This window comes from Bos mutus, chromosome 12 (genome assembly GCF_027580195.1).
Source record: "Bos mutus isolate GX-2022 chromosome 12, NWIPB_WYAK_1.1, whole genome shotgun sequence".
NCBI lineage: Eukaryota > Metazoa > Chordata > Mammalia > Artiodactyla > Bovidae > Bos > Bos mutus.
In genome coordinates, this window is record NC_091628.1 from 69988086 (window position 1) to 70003225 (window position 15140).

Consider the following 15140-nt stretch of genomic DNA (forward strand, 5'->3'; position numbering starts at 1 on the left):
ATGCCAGCTTCCTGACCTGCATACAGGTTTCTTAAGAGGCAGATCAGGTGATCTGGTATTGCCATCTCTTTCAGAATTTTCACAGTTTATTGTGATTCACACAGTCAAAGGCTTTGACATAGTCAATAAAACAGAAATAGATGTTTTTCTGGAACTCTCTTGCTTTTTCCATGATCTAGCAGATGTTGGCAATTTGGTCTCTGGTTCCTCTGCCTTTTCTAAAACCAGTTTGAACATCTGGAAGTTCATGATTCACGTACTGATGAAGCCTGGCTTGGAGAATTTTGAGCATTACTTTACTAGCATGTGAGAGGAGTGCAATTGTGCAGTAGTTTGAGGATTCTTTGGCATTGCCTTTCTTTGAGATTGGAATGAAAACTAACCTTTTCCAGTCCTGTGGCCACTGCTGAGTTTTCCAAATTTGCTGGCATATTGAATGCAGCACTTTCACGGCATGATCTTTCAGGATTTGGAATAGCTCAACTGGAATTCCATCACCTCCACTAGCTTTGTTCGTAGTGATGCTTTCTAAGGCCAACTTGACTTCACATTCCAGGATATCTAGCTCTAGTTGAGGGATCACACCATGATGATTATTTGGGTCATGAAGATCTTTTTTTGTACAGTTCTTCTGTGTATTCTTGCCACCTCTTCTTAATATCTTCTGCTTCTGTTAGGTCCATCCCATTTCTGTCCTTTATCGAGCTCATCTTTGCTTGAAATGTTCCCTTGGTATCTCTATTTTTCTTGAAGAGATCTCTAATCTTTCCCATTCTGTTGTTTTCCTCTATTTCCTTGCATTGATTGCTGAGGAAGGCTTTCTTATCTCTTCTTGCTATTCTTTGGAACTCTGCATTCAGATGCTTATATCTTCCCTTTTCTCCTTTGCTTTTCACTTCTCTTCTTTTCATAGCCATTTGTAAGGCCTCCCCAGACAGCCATTTTGCTTTTTTGCATTTCTGTTCCATGGGGATGGTCTTGATCCCTGTCTCCTGTACAGTGTCACGAACCTCATTCCATAGTTCATCAGGCACTCTATCTATCAGATCTAGGTCCTTAAATCTATTTCTCACATCCACTGTATAATCATAAGGGATTTGATTTAGGTCATACCTGAATGGTCTAGTGGTTTTCCCTACTGTCTTCAATTTACGTCTGAATTTGGCAATAAGGAGTTCATGATCTGAGCCACAGTCAGCTCCTGGTCTTGTTTTTGCTGACTGTATAGAACTTCTCCATCTTTGGCTGCAAAGAATATACTCAATCTGATTTTGGTGTTGACCATCTGGTGATGTCCATGTATAGAGTCTTCTCTTGTGTTGTTGGAAGAGGGTGTTTGTTATGACCAGTGCATTCTCTTGGCAAAACTCTATTAGTCTTTGCCCTGCTTCATTCTGTATTCCAAGGCCAAATTTGCCTGATACTCCAGGTGTTTCTTGACTTTCTACTTTTGCATTCCAGTCCCCTATAATGAAAAGGATATCTCTTTTGGGAGTTAGTTCTAAAAGGTCTTGTAGGTCTTCATAGAACCGTTCAACTTCAGCTTCTTCAGCATTACTGGTTGGGGCATAGACTTGGATTACTGTGATAGTGAATGGTTTGCCTTGGAAATGAACAGAGATCATTCTGTCGTTTTTGAGATTGCATCCAAGTACTGCATTTCGGACTCTTTTGTTGACCATGATGGCTACTCCCTTTTTTTCTGAGGGATTCCTACCCGCAGTAGTAGATACAATGGTCGTCTGAGTTAAATTCACCCATTCCAGTCCATTTCAGTTCGCTGATTCCTAGAATGTCGACATTCACTCTTGCCATCTCTTGTTTGACCACTTCCAATTTGCCTTTATTCATGGACTTGACATTCCAGGTTCCTATGCAATATTGCTCTTTACAGCATCGGACCTTGCTTCTATCACCAGTCACATCCACAGCTGGGTATTGTTTTTGCTTTGGCTCCATCCCTTCATTCTTTCTGGAGTTATTTCTCTACTAATCTCCAGTAACATATTGGGCACCTACTGACCTGGGGAGTTTCTCTTTCAGTATCCTATCATTTTGCCTTTTCATACTGTTCATGGGGTTTTCAAGGCAAGAATACTGAAGTGGTTTGCCATTCCCTTCTCCAGTGGACCACATTCTGTCAGACCTCTCCACCATGACCTGCCCGACTGTGGGATAGCTACCCCGTGAAAAGCCCTAACCTAAGACACTGCCAGGCATGCTCACAGAACAAAGGACTGAGCAGAGCTAGCTGGCTGTGGACCAGCCCATCCCCCACCGGAGAAAGGCAGGCGATGGCAGCCAGAGCCAGAAGGGTGCAATCACAGCTCAAGAGAGGCATCCTATACCAAACTGCAAGCAGACTTTTTTGCTAACCAATACTTCTTGGGATTCTGGATGGTCGACATCTGCCAGGAGGGTCGCAGCCAGAGATTAGCTCCCCAGAAGCGACACACAGCACACCTGAGAAGGCACGCCCATTGTACACCCAGAAAACCGAGCGGCTGGGATGGGGGAGGGGATAAGCCACAGCCTTCAACTGGGGAAGACTATGCGCGCCAAGCACCCAGTCACCTGAGCTGCTCAGACCTGGGACGGGAGCAAAACACACGCCCAACCAAGTCTGCACCTTTGTGGAGTATCTGAGAACCTGAACCTGAGCAGCTTAGACCTGGGAAGTGCATGCAAACCAGGGCCCGCATCAGACAGTTCCCAGAAGAGCAACCTAGAGTCTGAGCAGACTGGAAAAGCACACACACTGTGAGCGGGGACAAACCCAGTGTGGCTGAATCACTATGAGCACATGCTAGTGATATTTGTTTGCAGTGTTCCTCCCTCCCCAAAGCACGACTGAATAAGCAAGCCTAAAAAAAAGTGACCACCATCACGCCCCTTGTGTCAGGGCGGAGATTAGACACTGAAGAGACCAGCAAATAGAAGAAGCTAAAATAAACAGAGGGAACTGCTCTGGAAGTGACAGGTGCAGTCAATTAAAATCCTACAGTTAGCACCGACTACATAGGAAAGGGCCTATGGCCCTTGAGAAGTACAAGCTGGACCAAGGATCTATCTGAGAATGAACTGAACCCACACTGACCGCAATAGCTCCAGAGAAAGTCTTAGATATATTTTAACTATTGTCATTTTTTAATTTAAAAATTATTTTATTTATTTTTTTGATTTTTAAGTCCCCATTACAGCTTTAATTGTCATTTTTATAACCTACTATTACCTTGAAAAAAAAAAGACCCTATTTTTTAAAGCAAACTTTGTATATATATATTATAATTTTTGTGACTTTTTTAATATTGTAATTTTGAGAATCTAACCTCTAGTCTAGATTTTTAATCTTTGCTTTTTGGTATTTGTTATCAACTTTGTACCTTTAAGAACCCAGTCTTTAACTTTGGGAGCGAGATCACTGGCCTGATTGCTCTCTCCCCCTTCTGACTCTCCTTTTTCTCCAACAGGTCGCCTCTATCTTCCCCCTCCCCCTTTTCTTCTCTACCCAACTCGAATCTCTTTGTGTGTTCTGGGCTGTGGAGAACACTTAGGGAACTGATTACTGCCTGGATCTGTCTTTCTCCTTTTGATTCCCCCTTTTATCCTCCTGGCCACCTCTGTCTCCTTCCTCACTCTTCTCTTCTCTGTTTAAGTCTGTGAACATCTCTGAGGGATCGAGACTGTGGAGAGCACATAGGAAAGTGATTACTGGCTCACTTGCTCTCTCCCCTTTTGATTCCCCCTCTTCTCCTCCTGGTCACCTCTTTCTCCCTCCTCCCTCTTCTCTTCTCCATGTAACTCTGTGTACCTCTCCAGGTGTTCCTCACTGTGGAGAAACTTTTCATCATTACCCTAGATGTTTTATCATTGGTGATGTATAGATGGAGAAGTCTTGAGGCTACTGTAAGAATAAGACTGAAAACCAGAGGCAGGAGGCTTAATCCAAATCCTGAGAGCACAAGAGAACTCCTGACTCCAGGGAACATTAACTGATAGGAGCGCATCAAACACCTTCATACCTACACTGAAACCAAGCACCACCCAAGGGCCAACAAGCTCCAGAGAGAGACATACCACGCAAATTCTCCAGCAACACGGGAATATAATCCTGAGCCTCAATATACAGGCTGCCCAAGTCACACCAAACACACTGACATCTAAAACCTCATTACTGGACACTTCATTGCACTCCAGAGAGAAGACATTCAGCTCCACCCACCAGAACACCGACACAAGCTTCCCTAACCAGGAAACCTTGACAAGCCACCCGTACAACCCCACCCACAGCAAGGAACCTCCACAATAAAGAGGAACCACCAACTGCCAGAGTACAGAAAGGCCACCTCAAACACAGCAATATAAACAAGATGAAAAGGCAGAGAAATACCCAGCAGGTAAAGGAACAGGATAAACGCCCACTAAACCAAACAAAAGAGGAAGAGATAGGGACCAAACCAAACAAAAGAGGAAGAGATAGGGAATCTACCTGATAAAGAATTCTGAATAATGATAATGAAAATGATTCAAAATCTTGAAAACAAATTGGAATTACAGATAAATAACCTGGAGACAAGGATCGAGAAGATGCAAAAAAGGTTTAACAAGGACCTAGAAGAAATAAAAAAGAGTCAATATATAACGAATAATGCAATAAATGAGATAAAAAACACTCTGGAGGGAACCAACAGGAGAATAATGGAGGCAGAAATGAGGTATAAGATAGAATGGTAGAAATAAATGAATCAGAGAGGAATCAGAAAAAGGAATTAAAAGAAATGAGGACAACCTCAGAGAGCCCTGGGACAATGTTAAACACCCCAACATAGAATCATAGGAGTCCTAGAAGAAGAAGACAAAAAGACAGACCATGAAAAAATACTTGAGGAGATAATAGTTGAAAACTTCCCTAAAATGGGGAAGGAAATAATCACCCAAGTCCAAGAAACCCAGAGAGTCCCAAACAGGATAAACCCAAGGAGAAACACCCCAAGAAACATATTAATCAAATTAACAAAGAACAAATATTAAAAGCAGCAAGGGAAAAACAACAAATAACACACAAGGGGATTCCCATAAGGATAACAGCTGATCTTTCAATAGAAACCCTTCAGGCCAGGGGGGAATGGCAAGACATACTTAAAGTGATGAAAGAAAATAACCTACAGCCCAGATTACTGTACCCAGCAAGGATCTCACTCAAATATAAAGGAGAAATCAAAAGTTTTACAGACAAGCAAAAGCTGAGAGAATTCAGAACCACCAAACCAGCTCTCCAACAAATGCTAAAGGATCTTCTCTAGACAGGAAACACAGAAAGGGTATATAAACTCGAACCCAAAACAGTAAAATAAATGGCAATGGATCATACTTATCAATAATTACCTTAAATGTAAATGGGTTGAATGCCCCAACCAAAAGACAAAGACTGGCTGAATGGATACAAAAACAAGGCCCCTATATATGTTGTCTACAAGAGACCCACCTTAAAACAGGGGACACATACAGACTGAAAGTGAAGGAATGGAAAAAGATATTCCATGCAAATAGAAACAAAAAGAAAGCAGGAATAGCCATACTTATATCAGATAAAATAGACTTTAAATCAAAGGCTGTGAAAAGAGACAAAGAAGGACACTACATAATGATCAAAGGAACAATACAAGAATATATAACAATCATAAATATATATGCACCCAATATAGGAGCACCACAATATGTAAGACAAATGCTAACAAGTGTGAAAGGGAAAATTAACAATAACACAGTAATAGTGGGAGACTTTAAGACCCCACTCACACCTATGGATAGATCAACTAAACAGAAAATTAACAAGGAAACACAAACTTTAAATGATACAATAGACAAGTTAGACCTAATTAATACCTATAGGGCATTTCACCCTAAAACAATGAATTTCACCTTTTTCTCAAGTGCACACAGAAGCTTCTCCAGGATAGATCACATCCTGGCCCATAAATCTAGGCTTGGTAAATTCAAAAAAATTGAAATCATTCCAAGCATCTTTTCTAACTACAATGCAGTAATATTAGATCTCAATTACAGGAGAAAAACTATTAAAAATTCCAACATATGGAGGCTGAACAACATGCTGCTGAATAGCCAACAAATCACAGAAGAAATCAAAATATGCATAGAAATGAATGAAAATGAAAACACAACAACCCAAAACCTGTGGAACACTGTAAAAGCAGTGCTAAGGGGAACAGTCATAGCAATACAGGCTTACCTCAAGAAACAAGAAAAAAGTCAAATAAATAACCTAAATCTACATCTAAAGCAACTTGAAAAGGAAGAAACTATGAATCCCAGGGTTAGTAGAAGGAAAGAAATCTCAAAAATTATGGCAGAGATAAATGCAAAAGAAACAAAAGAGACAAAAATCAACAAAACCAAAAGCTGGTTCTTGAGAAGATAAATAAAATTGACAAACCATTAGGCAGACTCATCAAGAAACAAGGGAGAATAATCAAATCAACAAAATTAGAAATGGAAATGGAGAGATCACAACAGACAACACAGAAATACAAAGGATCATAAGAGACTACTATCAGCAACTATATGCAAATAAAATGGACAACTTGGAAGAAATGGACAAATTTTTAGAAAAGTACAACTTTCTAAAATTGAACCAGGAAGAAATAGAAATCTTAATAGACCTATCACAAGCATGAAAATTGAAACTGTAATCAGAAATCTTCCAACAAACAGAAGCCCAGGACCAGACGGCTTCACAGCTGAATTCTAGCAAAAATTTAGGGAACTAACACCTAGCCTACTAAAACTCTTCCAGATAAATTGCAGAGGAAGGTAAACTTCCAAACTCATTCTATAAGGCCACCATCATCCTAATACCAAAACCTGACAAAGATGCCACAAAAATATATAACTATAGGCCAATATCATTGATGAACATAAGTGCAAAAATCCTTAACAAAATTCTAGCAAACAGAATCCAACAACATATTAAACAGATCATACATCATGACCAAGTAGGCTTTATCCCAGGAATGCAAGGATTCTTCAATATCCACAACTCAATCAATGTAATATACCACATTAACAAATTGAAAAATAAAAACCATATGATTATCTCAATAGATGCAGAGAACGCCTTTGACAAAATTCAACATCCATTTATGATAAAAACTCTCCAGAAAGCAGGAATAGAAGGAACATACCTCAACATAATAAAAGCTATAGATGACAAACCCTCAGCAAACATTATCTTCAATGGTGAAAAATTGAAAGAATTTCCCCTAAAGTCTGGAACAAGACAAGGGTGCCCACTCTCACCACTACTATTCAACATAGTTTTGGAAGTTTTGGCCACAGCAATAAGAGCAGAAAAAGAAATAAAAGGAATACAAATTGGAAAAGAAGAAGTAAAACTCTCACTGTTTGCAGATGACATGATTCTCTACATAGAAAACCCTAAAGACTACACCAGAAAATTACTAGAGCTAATCAATGAATATAATCAAGTTGCAGGATATAAAATCAACACAGAGAAATCCCTTGCATTCCTATACATGAACAATGAGAAAACAGAAAGAGAAATTAAGGAAACAATTCCATTCACCATTGCAATGAAAAGAATAAAATACTTAGGAATATATCTACCTAAAGAAACAAAAGACCTATATAGAGAAAACTATAAAACACTGGTGAAGGAAATCAAAGAGGACACAAATAGATGGAGAAATATACCGTGTTCATGGATTATAAGAATCAATATAGTGAAAATGAGTATACTACACAAAGCAATCTATAGATTCAATGCAATCCCTATCAAGCTACTAAGGGTATTTTTCAGACAACTAAAACAAATAATTTCACAATTTATATGGAAATACAAAACGCCTCAAATAGCCAAAGCAATCTTGAGAAAGAAGAATGGAACTGGAGGAATCAACCTGCCTAACTTCAGGCTCTACTACAAAGCCACCATCATCAAGACAGTATGGTACTGGCACAAAGACAGAAATATAAATCAGTGGAACAAAATAGAAAGCCCAGAGATAAATCCACGCACCTATGGACACTTGTCTTTGACAAATGAGGAAGGAATATACAATGGAGAAAAGACAATCTCTTTAACAAATGGTGCTGGGAAAACTGGTAAAACCCCACTTGTAAAAAAATGAAACTAGAACACTTTCTAACACCATACACAAAAATAAATGCAAAATGGATTAAAGATCTAAACGTAAGACCAGAAACTATTAAACTCCTAGAGGACAACATAGGCAAAACACTCTCCAACATAAATCACAGCAGGATCCTCTATGACCCACCTCCCAGAATACTGGAAATAAAAGCAAAAATAAACAAACAGACCTAATTAAAATTAAAAGCTTCTGCACAACAAAGGAAATTATAAGCAAGGTGAAAAGACAGCCTTCAGAATGGGAGAAAATAATAGCAAACAAAGCAACAGACAAAGAATTAATCTCAAAAATAAACAAGCAACTCGTGCAGCTCAATTCCAGAAAAATAAACGACCCAATCAAAAAGTGGACCAAAGAACTAAATAGACATTTCTCTAAAGAAGACATACAGATGGCTAACAAACACATGAAAAGATGCTCAACATCACTCATTATCACAGAAATGCAAATTAACACCACAGTGAGGTACCAACTTACGCCAGTCAGAATGGCTGCTATCCAAAAGTCTACAAAAATAAATGCTGGAGAGGGTGTGGAGAAAAGGCAACCCTCTTACAATGTTGGTGGGAATGCAAACTAGTACAGCCACTATGGAGAACAGTGTGGAGATTCCTTTAAAAACTGGAAATAGAACTGCCTTATGACCCAGCAATCCCACTGCTGGGCATACACACTGAGAAAACCAGAATTGAAAGACACATGTGTACCCCAGTGTTCATTGCAGCACTATTTATAATAGCCAGGACATGGGAGCAACCTAGATGTCCATCAGTAGATGAATGGATAAGAACGTGTGGTACATATACACAATGGAATATTACTCAGCCATTAAAAAGAATACATTTGAATCAGTTATAATGAAGTGGATGAAACTGGAGCTTACTATACAGAGTGTAGTAAGCCAGAAAGAAAAACACCAATACAGTATACTAATGCATATATATGGTATTTAGAAAGATGGTAACGATAACCCTGTATGCAACAGCAAAAGAGACACAGATGTATTGAACAGTCTTTTGGATTCTGTGGGAGAGGGCGAGGGAGGGATTATATGGGAGAATGGCATTAATACATGTAAATTATCATATGTGAAACAAATTGCCAGTCCAGGTTTGATTTATAATACAAGGTGCTCAGGGCTGGTGCACTGGGATGACCCAGAGGGATGGGATGGGGAGGGATTGGGAGGGGGATGCAGGATGGGGAACACATGTACAGCCATGGTAGATTCAAGTCAATGTATGGTAAAACCAATACACTATTGTAAAGTAAAATAAATTAACTAATTAATTTAAAAAAAAAGAACTGGGTCCTCTTCTCAGGCTCCACACACCAGCCCAGCCTGCAGGCCCCCAGGGCATTTCCTGCCCAGCCCTGGGCACAGGGAACTTTCCAACTTCAGTGAAAGCCTCCAGCTGCCACTTCTGCTTTCACTCAGCACTTACTATTCTGTATTAAAACCCTCTAAATGTCAAGAAGCAATAGTTAGAACTGGACATGGAACAACAGACTGGTTCCAAATCAGGAAAGGAGTATGTCAAGGCTGTTTATTGTCACCTTGCTTATTTAACTTGTATGCAGTGGGCATCATGAAAAATGCTGGGCTGGATGAAGCACAAGCTGGAATCAAGATTGCAGAGAAATATCAATAACCTCAGATATGCAGATGACATCACCCTTACGGCAGAAAGCAAAGAAGAACTAGACAACCTCTTGACAATGAATGGATAAGTGAAAGAGGAGAGTGAAAGAGTTGACTTGACAAAAGTGAAAGAGGAGAGTGAAAAAGTTGGCTTAAAACTCAACATTTGGAAAAAGAAGATCATGGCATCTGGTCCCATCACTTCATGGGAAATAGATGGGAAAACAGTGGAAATAGTGACAGACTTCATTTTGGGGAGCTCCAAAATCACTGCAGATGGTGACTGCAGCCATGAAATTAAAAGATGCTCACTCCTTGAAAGAAAAGTTATGACTAACCTAGACAGCTTCTTAAAAAACAGAGATGTTACTTTGCCAACAAACGTCCAGGTAATCAAAGCTATGGTTTTTCCAGTAGTCATATACGGATGTGAGAGTTGGACTATAAAGAAAGCTGAGCACCGAAGAATTGATGCTTTTGAACTGTGGTATTGGAGAAGACTCTTGAGAGTCCCTTGGACTGTAAGGAGATCCAACCAGTTCATCATAAAGGAAATCAGTCCTGAATATTCATTGGAGGGACTTATGTTGGAGCTGAAACTCCAATACTTTGGCCACCTGATGCAAAGAACTGACTCATTTGAAAAGACCCTGATGTTGGGAAAGATTGAAGGCAGGAGTAGACGGGAATGACAGAGGATGAGATGGTTGGATGGCATCATGAACTCAATGGACATGAGTTTGAGTAAACTCTGGGATTTGGTGATAGACAGGGAGGCCTGGCATGTTGCAGCCCATGGGGTCACAAAGAGTCGAACATGACTCAGTGACTGAACTGAACTGAGCTGCTGACCTTTTCCCAGCCCTCTGTCTTAACAAGCTCCATGTAGAGACAGGTTCCTTACAGGCAGGAATGAGAGCTGAGCATCCTGGTCTCCCTTAATACTGACCAGTGTAGGTCCTTCCCTTCTCTGGCTGACCATCTTGCTTTGTAAACTAAGAGGTTTTGTGCAATGACATCTCTAAGGGCATCGATCTCAGGGCACACAGCAGGGCTTTAATAAGTGCAGCTGGAAGGACTTGTTGGCTTCACCAAGGTGAACAACAGCAAGATGGAGTAGATGTGAATGCTGCTTCAGAAAAAGAAAGTTTGGGAGACTTTCAAAAGACCCATCTAGACTCCACCAGAGGTCTCGGTCAGCATGTATTAGGACACATTATACACAGAAAAGCATCAGAGTCTTTCACCTCAGGGATTCAGTGGTCAAACAAGAACTACCAACAAAAATTCCAGACACAAATTAAGAGTCAGATTCTAGATACCTAGTTTCAAATTCAAGTTAACCCTACATTGTGGGTCTAAGTATTCATTCTACTAAGCATCAATGAAGCAATTTTAATGTTTGAGGCCATATGCTGGTGAGGAATAAATCACTTTGAAATTCTTGATTTTAGTAAGAATTTCAAACCAATGGAATGACAAGCAAAATAAACCAACAAGGCCTTTCCACAGAAGTCACATGCCAGTACTAAAAACTTGGCTTCTAATGGGCCTTAAACAAATGATGGAGGAAAAGAACTGGCAGCCAAGTAGTAGGTCATTTAGTCCCATTCTCCAATTTAAAAGGCATGTATCCCTCTGGGTCAATCCCAGTGAGGGATGGGATGGGGAGGGAGGGAGGTGGGAGAGGGGGTTCAGGATGGGGAACACATGTACACCTGTGGTGGACTCATGTCAATGTATGGCAAAACCAATACAATATTGTAAAGTAATTAGTTTCCAATTAAAAAAAATAAAAAAAAAAAAAAAAAACCTCTAAAGTCTTACACAGAGGAAAAAAAAAAGAACTAGAAGGTGAGGAGAGGAGAAAAGAGATGTCAGGCAGAGGGGACAGCATGAGCCAAGCACTGGAGGTGAGTTTGGGACCAGCATGGATGACTGGGGGAAGTCTGAGGTCTTGTGCCCTGGACAACTTTAAGAAAAGGCTATGTCTAAACCACAGGGCTGTGCGTATAGAACATGTGATGCCAGAGGCAGGGTGAGCCTCCTGTAATTTCACAAGGTCACTCTAGACTCAAGATTATGCAGAACATTTCCCCCTGACACATAAATCAAAATAAAAAAAAAAAAAGAAGAAGAAAAAAAAAAAGCATGCATCATCTTTCTTCTTTTTAAATATTTATTTATTTATTGAGCTGCATCAGGTCTTAGTTATTTTATGCAGCATCTTTTATTTCAATGCAGACTCTCAAGCTGTGTGTGCAGGCTCTGGAGCATTCAGGCTCAACATTTGTAACCCAGGGGCTTAGTTACTCCATGGCATAAGAGATCTTAGTTCTCCAACAGGGATAAAACCCATGTCCACTGCATTGCAAGGCAGATTCTTAAACACTAGACCACCAGACCACCCTATTCATTGTCCTTCTTATCCCTGGGGTCTGGATTCAGCAACTACAAATAGCAGGGGGAAATCTGCCATCTATCACTCACTGCCTAAAGCACAGACCCCACTGTCCTCCACACAGTGGAAGCACCTGCTCTATTTTCCTGTCCTGACCTCAGCATGATGCAAAATTTCTCTATGATGGATCTTCTGTGAGGGGAAGGGAGGGGAAAGAGAGACACCAGGCAGAGTGAGCTGAGTCTCCCAAAGTACAAAGGCTTTCCTGAGCTCTCTTTCCTGGTCTGTACAGAGTTCCTGGAAAGCAGAAATGATAGACAACAGGAGCAAACTCACTGTTTGAACAAGTGCCTGCTGATTTCTGCATCCACAGCACTGAGTGGATCATCCAGAAGGTAGATGTCTGCATTCCTGATACAGGGCTCTAGAAAACGTAGAGAGACATCAGGAGAGGACACTTTACACTCCCTGAGTCTCATCTCTAAATCGTGACAGTGTTCAAAAACTCTTTATGTTCATTCCAAGAGCCTAGGGAAAGAGCCAAGACCCTGCTTGACACAGGCCCACCCGGTGAGCAGGGTCTGTGTGCTCATGTCCACTAGGAGCCATGGAGAAGGAGGGGCAGGATGACAACTGAAATGCCATTTACCTGGCGAGGCTGACCCGGGCTTTCTGCCCCCCCCTCAGTGTGGTTCCTGGTCTCCTACGACAGTTAGATCTCCATTCTCCAGAAACTGTAAATCCTACATACAGAGAGAAAAGGGGAAAAAACAAAGAATTAAAATGTGTTGTCCTCCTGCCATCTTAGCCCTTCAGCATTAGTAATTCATACAAGTGTTTGATCAGCAGCAGTGTGCTTATTTTCATAGCAACTAAATTGTAACTTTGAACATTAAAAAAAAAAAAAAAAAAAAACTTCTCAGGGCTTTTAATGTGTTTTCATTCTATATTTTTTTCACAGCATTTATGCATTTAACCATTATAACAGGTATTTATTGAGCATCAACTATACAGCAGGCATCATTCTGGGCACAAGAATTCAGCCATGAGGAATCAAATGCTCAGAATTTCTTTCCATGGTGGGAGACGGATGATATAGAAAATTAACCTGAGCACAAGTACTGAGGACAAGAAGGAAAAGGAAGCCAGATCAGGCAGATGGAAAGTAAAGGGGGAGAAGTGAGTCCACATTGGGGTGTGAGGGCTCTGCTCAGAGAGGGTGTGAGCAGATCTGGGGTGGGGGGGGGCTCAGGCAGACCTGGAGAGGCTGCTCCACACAAAGGGAGGGGCAAGTGCAGGGGCCACGGGGAGATGCCCAAGGGGTTCAAGACAAGCAAGGAGGCCAGGAGAGCAAAGCAGAGTAAGAATGAGGGGAGTGAGGGTGGAGACAGAGCAGGAGGAGCCTGGGGTCACTCCAATAAAGAAGTAAAGGGAGTATTGACATGGTCTGAGATTTTTAAGAAATCAGTCCTGTCCTTTGTGGAAAACAGACAATAATGGGAGAAAGGTGAGGGCAGATACAAGTGAGGAGGCTACTGGAATAATCTAGGTGAGAGATGACAGTGGCCAGGACCAGAGTGGAAGCAGCAGGAATGGAGAGAGGGGATCACACTCCAGACACACTTGGAATGTGGAGTCTGGAAGACCTGCTGACGGGACAGGTGTGGGCTGTAAGAGAAAGGACTGTGGTGTCTGGGGTGAGGAAGGGGAAGGACAGGGTCTCCATTTACTGAGTTGGGGAAGATGGTGGAGGCAGGTTTAGGAGACTTCTCTTGTGGACAAGCTAAGATGACCTCCCAGTGGTGTCACAGTGCAGCTGGGCATGCAGGTGTGAAGGTCTGTGCTAGAGACACAGGTGTGAGAGCTGGTGGCCCAGGAGGTGAAGGCACTGCTGCTACTGCTGCTGCTGCTGCTGCTGCTGCTGCTGCTGCTGCTAAGTCGCTTCAGTCACATGCAGGCTCCCCATCCCTGGGATTCTCCAGGCAAGAACACTGGAGTGGGTTGCCATTTCCTTCTCCAATGCATCAAAGTGAAAAGTGAAAGTGAAGTCGCTCAGTTGTGTCTGACTCTTAGGGACCCCATGGACTGCAGCCTACCAGGCTCTTCCATCCATGGGATTTTCCAGGCAAGAGTACTGGAGTGGGGTGCCATGGTGAAGGCACAGGTCTTACTTTATCAAGGAGTAAATGTGTCTTAAACAAAACATTTTACTGATCTCAGCCTCAGCTTCCCATGCTCTCTGAAGAGATAATACCTGACCTGTGTCTTCCACAGTGATACTTAAGGCAAGTGGTAGACTGACAAGATCAGTACAAGAAATGGAAGCAAAAAAAAATAAGCATATGAAAAGATATTTGACCAAAATGTCATTAGGAAATTACAAATCAAAACAACAAGATACTACTATATATCTATTAGACTGGCTAAAATTCAAAACATTGAAAACACCAAATGTTGAAGAGGGTGTGGAGCAACAGGAACTATAATTCATTACTAATGGGATTTGAAATGGCACAGCCATTGTGGAAGATATTTTGGCACTTTTTTTTACAAAGTTTAACATGGGGCTTACTACATGATCTAGTAATCATTCTCCTAGATATTTGCCCATATGAATTGAAAATTTATGTCCACACAGGAACCTGTACCTCAATACTCATATCAATATCTTTCATAATTTCTAAGAACTAGAAGCAAGAAAGATGGCATTCACTAGCTCCATTTAGAAACAAACTGAGGTGCAACCATACCATGGGATATTATTTAGCAATAAAAATAAATGAGTTATCAGGCCATGTGGAGAAATCTTAAATGCATTTGACTAAATTAAAGAAGCCAGTCTGAAAATGCTTCATTTGATTCTAACTCTAAAACACTATGAAAAAGGCAAACTATAAATACATGA

General features: G+C 41.0%; 1 non-coding gene across 1 annotated transcript in view; it reads right to left on the reverse strand.

Annotated features, from left to right (window-relative positions):
- The window catches only part of LOC102287322 (ATP-binding cassette sub-family C member 4), a 236515-nt gene that overhangs the window by 121214 nt on the left and 100161 nt on the right, over positions 1–15140 (reverse strand). Inside the window, exons 12-13 of the transcript XR_011466364.1 lie at positions 12870–12978; positions 12572–12646 (exon numbers count right to left, since the gene is read on the reverse strand). This is a non-coding gene — a transcript (ATP-binding cassette sub-family C member 4). The remainder of the gene's footprint in view (positions 1–12571; positions 12647–12869; positions 12979–15140) is intronic.